Source organism: Poecile atricapillus, chromosome 2 (assembly GCF_030490865.1).
Source record: "Poecile atricapillus isolate bPoeAtr1 chromosome 2, bPoeAtr1.hap1, whole genome shotgun sequence".
NCBI classification, from domain to species: Eukaryota; Metazoa; Chordata; class Aves; order Passeriformes; family Paridae; genus Poecile; species Poecile atricapillus.
The window spans coordinates 110139048-110145047 of record NC_081250.1 but is presented as its reverse complement, the minus strand read 5'-3'; positions in this window follow the sequence as shown (position 1 = coordinate 110145047).

The following is a 6000-nucleotide window of genomic DNA, read 5'->3' as shown; positions in this document are numbered from 1 at the left end:
GTAATTATCTCTGCCCTTAAAACACATGAAAAAGTAAAAAGCAGTTCTGTAAAAAGATTATGTGAAGAAACCAACATATGTTTCTGGAATTATTTCATAAAATACCTTACTTCATGAAAGCTATTGAAAATTGTTCTTTGTAGTACCTGTGACATACTGGCAGCTAGATAAATAATGAGAGATTGTCAGAGCTGAAGATACTGTAATGTTAGTGAAACATCCATCTGAAACCAGAAACAATCTACTATTTATATTGCAAATATTTTAACATTATTATTTATTTAATTATTTGTTTCAGTTTTTTTGCAACATCAGTGTTATGTGAGAGATAATTAGTGGTATATAATAAATATAATATATATAAATATTATTATATTATATATATTAAATACATATTATATAATATGTATATTATACATATATGTACATATGATATAAACAAATATATTAAATATATTGAATATATTATATATCTATATAATAAACATTATACATTATAGCTATAATATAGCATATGTAATTTAATATATATAATTAGACATTATATTATATATTAAAATATATATAGTATAGTAATAATTATATATATTAATAAATAAATAATATATATAAAATAATGCCAAAATTTACATTTTATCCACGTAAGTTTAAAAAAAACGCCAGGCAGCAAAAAAAGCCAGTAAAGCACATGCGAGGGAAATTAAAATTAGTTTGGGGAAGAGTAGGATGGCTAAAACTATGTGGATAAATAAAACTCTGGCATAATGTTTGAAATATGTTCTATATTAGAGTGTCTAGACCAAGTTTTTTCAGTGTCTAGTGAATAAAACACTGATATTAGTTTGGAAATTTTGCTTTTACAGTATATCTTGTTTAACTAAAAATAAATTAGAAATCTCATGAGCTGTCCTGCTTACAGATAAAGAGAACCTCTGTGCTGGGACAAAGAACAGTTATAATCCTAGATTTAAGGGAGAAAGTGCCAAGAAAGTAAAGACCTAGGAGGATAGGAGCAATATGGAGCTACCCAGGACTAATTTTATGACAAGCACAGGCTGAACTTTAAGCAACATCTTTAAAAACTTTTACCAGCTAACAGACTTGTGAAGTCACATCCAAGCATCTAAGTGGCATGACATTGAAACCTGTCGAGCACCACCAAATTAGTGCTGCTAAAATCAGGCCTGATAATTAGAAAATCATGTTGGGTAACAGCATCACAGCATCACTTCAAAAGAAGATGATTTAAGCAATCTAATTTCAGCAGTCAGTAAAAAAACCCAAATAAGCACAACAAACCAACTAGAAAACCTTGTCTTGTAAAGCTGAAACATGAACCCTTATACTTATGGTAGTTAAAGGTGAATTTGATTTAGATAGTGGAAAGTTAGGTATCACTTTCAACAGATTTGGCTTCAGATAAACAAGTGGAACAGCAGAAGCATGTCTGGGCAAAAAGGGCAAAGCTATAAAACTGGGTCTGGATCCCTGCTTCACTCTTCTGGTGTTCCTCCCTCAGCTGACTTACTAACTCTTTGTACATGATAAGAAGATAACTCCAAGGATAGAGTCTGGGTATAAGCCTGAGGAGCTCAACATTCATGACAGGATAATTCAGATTTTTTAGATAAATATTCACATATATTTTCTGATATATAGTTCCAAATTCATGTTCAGGCCCCAGATGAGTTAGGACTGTATGTCTAAACTAAAACAATCAAATTCAACATCTTTAAGTATATAAGATTAAATTATTCATGGATTTGAAACCCTGAACAATATTTTTACTTGGTCTTAATGTTGTCAGTGCCCAAAAGCAAATAAATTCCTTCAGCATAGTGATCTCGTCCTGCTTTTACTTTCAACTTTTTCCATTCTTGCCAAGAGACGTCGTATTCCCATTTTGGTTCAAAGTCCTTTTTGCAGGACAACAGCTTTATCTCTGACACCCTGATGTGTTTCCTTCCTCCCGAAAACTGCCAAGCAGGATGGGCACATGAGAGACAGACAGACAGACAGACAGACAGACAGACAGACAGACAGGCCTGCTCAAGTCCAGCTCTCACTACAGTGGGGCTAGAGGAGGGATAGCAGTATTGCTGGCTGAATGCCCCTCACAATGCCTTCAAAGGTGGTGTAAGGAGAGTTAATCCTTCAACCCTCACTTCTTCCTGGGAAAAAAGGAAGGAGAGATGAGTAAAAGGAAAGCAGTGCTTTTCCTTCTAGCCCTTAGAGCCTGTACTCTAATTAATGGGTATGCCTGATTGTGATTAGAGAAGTCCCAGCACAGCCTTTATATAGCAATGACCAAGTATTTGTAGATGCTGCTGCAGGGCATGGTCAGCAATCTTCATCTGCTGCCTTTGCCGAGGCTCAGGGAGCATTAGCGCTTCCACAGCACGAACAAACCAGCTCTCAGGACACCACTGGGAGTGTGATCACTTCTTTTCAACTGACTATATAGTCCAGGTATGTGAGCTACATGCAAACATGCAGCTTCTTGTCTAATCCAACTGCTTAGGCAGTGATTGCTGTGTGAATTGCATGACTAATAGCACAAAGATATTCTGAATCCAGCCTTATTCAAGTATGAACTGAGTCCCTGAAGAGGTACCCATTTGCTCAGATGTTTTTTACCATCTTAGTCATGACACTGATAGTGACTTCAGGTGCTGCCCTATCCCTCCAAATTATTTTGGTGAATGGACACCTGTGTCCTTTTTTCAAGGCATATTTTTGTGGTGTAGATTGTATCTTGAGTGTTAGGGATCAATGAGAAAGTGGAAGTCATAGTGTTTAGCAGTCATCATTGCAGTATTGCCATTGACAACAGTAACCAGTAAGGTTGAAATTACCTCTCTAACACAGTGCTTGATTAAAAATTAGTAATTAAACATGAAAATCAAGTAAAATTAAAATACTTAAAGATGACAGATTTTAATGAATTTTCTGGGCAAAAAAGCCAATGGCCAGGCTTAAGCCCTGGAATATGTATTCCCATATTTTCCATATTTTCCATAATGTAATACTTCTGTTTTACATTTTATTAATGTAACATGTTACACATCAACTTCTTTAGTGTGGTGGTATTGTTATTTTCTGGTTTTATATGAGCACAAGTAATGGCATATGTTTCAAAGCCTGTAAAGTACTACATCTGGCTGAGGAACTTTATGCTGTATATATCTTGTATAGTCTATGATTGCATACTGAATTTGTGAGAAGATGTCTTAATAAAAATATTGTCTCATTTTAATGACATAAAAATGTATCACATCACTAGCCATAGATATCATACCATAGCTCCCTTTAACTTACCAGCTTGAGTCTGAGAGTGGCCAACAGCAATTGCTAGGTGCAATAGCCAAGTTCAGAACAGAACTCATGGAAGAGGGTCATTGGTGGTTAGGAACTTCGTGAGCTGGAAATTGCATCCATACAGCTATACCTAACAGTATTTGATGCACCTTTGTTCATTAATTGAACTCTTTTATACCACCAAAGCACCCTGTGGCAGTGAGTTCCTCAGATTTAGTTAGGTACAATGTGAAAAAGTTCTTCCTTTTGTTGTTTTAAATATGAGGACTGATTATTTCACTGAATGCCCTCTGTTATGAGAGCAATAAGTAGCTGTTCATTAGTCACCTTCTCCAGGTTATTTAGTGGCATCTTCCTGAATGATGGGGCCTTACACAACAAAATAAAGAGCACACCTTCTAAGAATGACAACTAAACCTCTTTTAATCAAGAGGAAGCCTTCCCTGTAAATAAGCATCATTATGTACCATTAAGGATTAATGTAGTACATTGCTGGAAATAAAGATTAGCTTGTTTTATCTCTCCAGTTGTTCTGGATTCTGTCTTTCATCTCTGGGAAGTGACTGACCCAGAGATTATTGAATTCATGGCAGTGGATGTCCTTGGGTTTCCTTTGGAACTTTGGAATAGGTCCCATGAGGGGAAATCTGTTTCTGTAGGTGAAATGGGTTTTCCCATATATAGTATAACAAGAAGCATCTCTACAGGAGGTTTGAATCCAGATCCATGAAGCTATAGTCCTAAATTATGTGAACCAGGCTTTTAATTTATTCTCTTGACACAGGTACTTTTGGAGACCTGTCTAGTTTCTTAGGCCTTGTAAACTCTCTGCCAAAGAGCAGATGGTGGAGATTTCTCACATCTCTAAGTCCAAGAAATAAGTACCCCAGAGCCTAAAGGGTATCACCTGAGGCTGGAGAAGCACTTAATAAGCTGTCCACTATTTCCAATGGCTATCATACCTACTGCGTGGACCAGCTTTGCCTTACCTCCTTCCAAGGCCTAGGTTCATGTCACCTGCCTAAGTTAGGCATCACAAATGCTTCCATTATCAGTAGAGTGTCACCTGCTCCAGACAGCTCAAAGATGAGCCTCCAGAGATGGCTCTTTCTGACTCTTGAGAAAGTTGAAATAACTGTCCTTCTAGCACCACAGTTTTTATTGCCTTTATTGGGCAGGCACTTAGTTAGCCAGGTGGGATTTATCTATGCCTGGGTTCCAGACTGCATGAGCTGAAGATATGACCAACCCTTGTGCTGGTCACTTGATGATGCTCACTGTGTGTTATTCCATTGTTCCACTGCCAGCTTCTGTTGCAATCTGGCCCATGGACATCTCAGACAAGTCGCTGAAGAACATCTAGACTGGGTTGGGTACCTATTACAAGCCTAATTAAAAGGAAGCAATTACTGGGATTACATGTACGACCAAGATTCTGTGCAAGCAAATATCCTTTGGTATTTATTGAAGCTTCATTTTAAAAATACTTCTTGCAAAAATATTTGCCTAATAATTTGCCTTAATTGTGTATACAATGCAGAGCTTTATATTTCTTATAAAGTTCTGAATTTTATTCAGATCTGCTTCCTTTTGAATCTTAAAAGACTAATTTTCTGGTTTGGTCACCATCACATGGAGGAAAGACATTGCCCCTCTAAAAAGTTTCAGATCCTATTGCTCTCCAGCTTAAATAACACATCTTTTACTACACCTGTGAGGACTCCCTGCTTTCTGTTGTCTCCTCAGTTTTCATAGACAGCACAGCTCCCAATGTCCATGATGGTGACAGCTCTGCCTCTGAGCATGGTGGGAGCAGGTGATGCCAAGTGCTCACTTACCCTGTGTATGCTATCTAAAGGACACATGAACATTTTTAAGTCATGCTTAGTTTAAATTGAACAAGAATTCTAGGTATATGAGAAAATCTAGGGAAATAGGTATGCTCCATGTTGACTAATCTAGTTTCTGTTTGTTTGTTTGTTTGGTTGGTTGGTTGGTTGGTTGTTTTGTTGGGGTTTTTTTGGTATTTCTCCCCTTCTGGTGGCTTATGTGGGAAAATTGTCTCTAGAAAACCCTTTAAAACCAACAGATATGGATTTTTCTAATTTTGTTTGCATGGCATTTTGGCCAAAATATTTCAGACCTGAGCCATACAAATCTAAAAGTGTCTATTTTTTTCATTAGTGCCTGATACACACCCCCAGTGGCAGTACAAATTTACAGTGCTTGCAGGGACTGGAACTGAGCCCTGTGGCATTCTAGGGGGTGTCTCAGAGGTGTCCCTCAGGGCACGTCACTGTGGTAGATCCTCCTCTGGTACTTGCAGTGGGGATTTTCACTCTCCAGAACTTTACCATGCCCTCCACCCTTCCCAGACCCCAGCTTCCTCTTCTGGTGTCATTGCTGAGGAGAGCTCCCTTGCAGCTCTGGAAGATACACAAGTGCACTCTCTGATCATTTGGTATATCTAATCCATGCATGAAATTCAATGTACTTGAACACACATTCAGAAATTAACCAATATGGTGGGAACGTATAAACACCTTGCATCTGTCAAAAGACGTTGAGATACCTATGCAGCTTCAGACAAAATTAAGTTGTCACACAACCCTCCCACATGCCATCTTTGAGCTTCCAGGGCACTTTGAAACCATTTGTGTTTCTTTTACACAAGGACAAAGG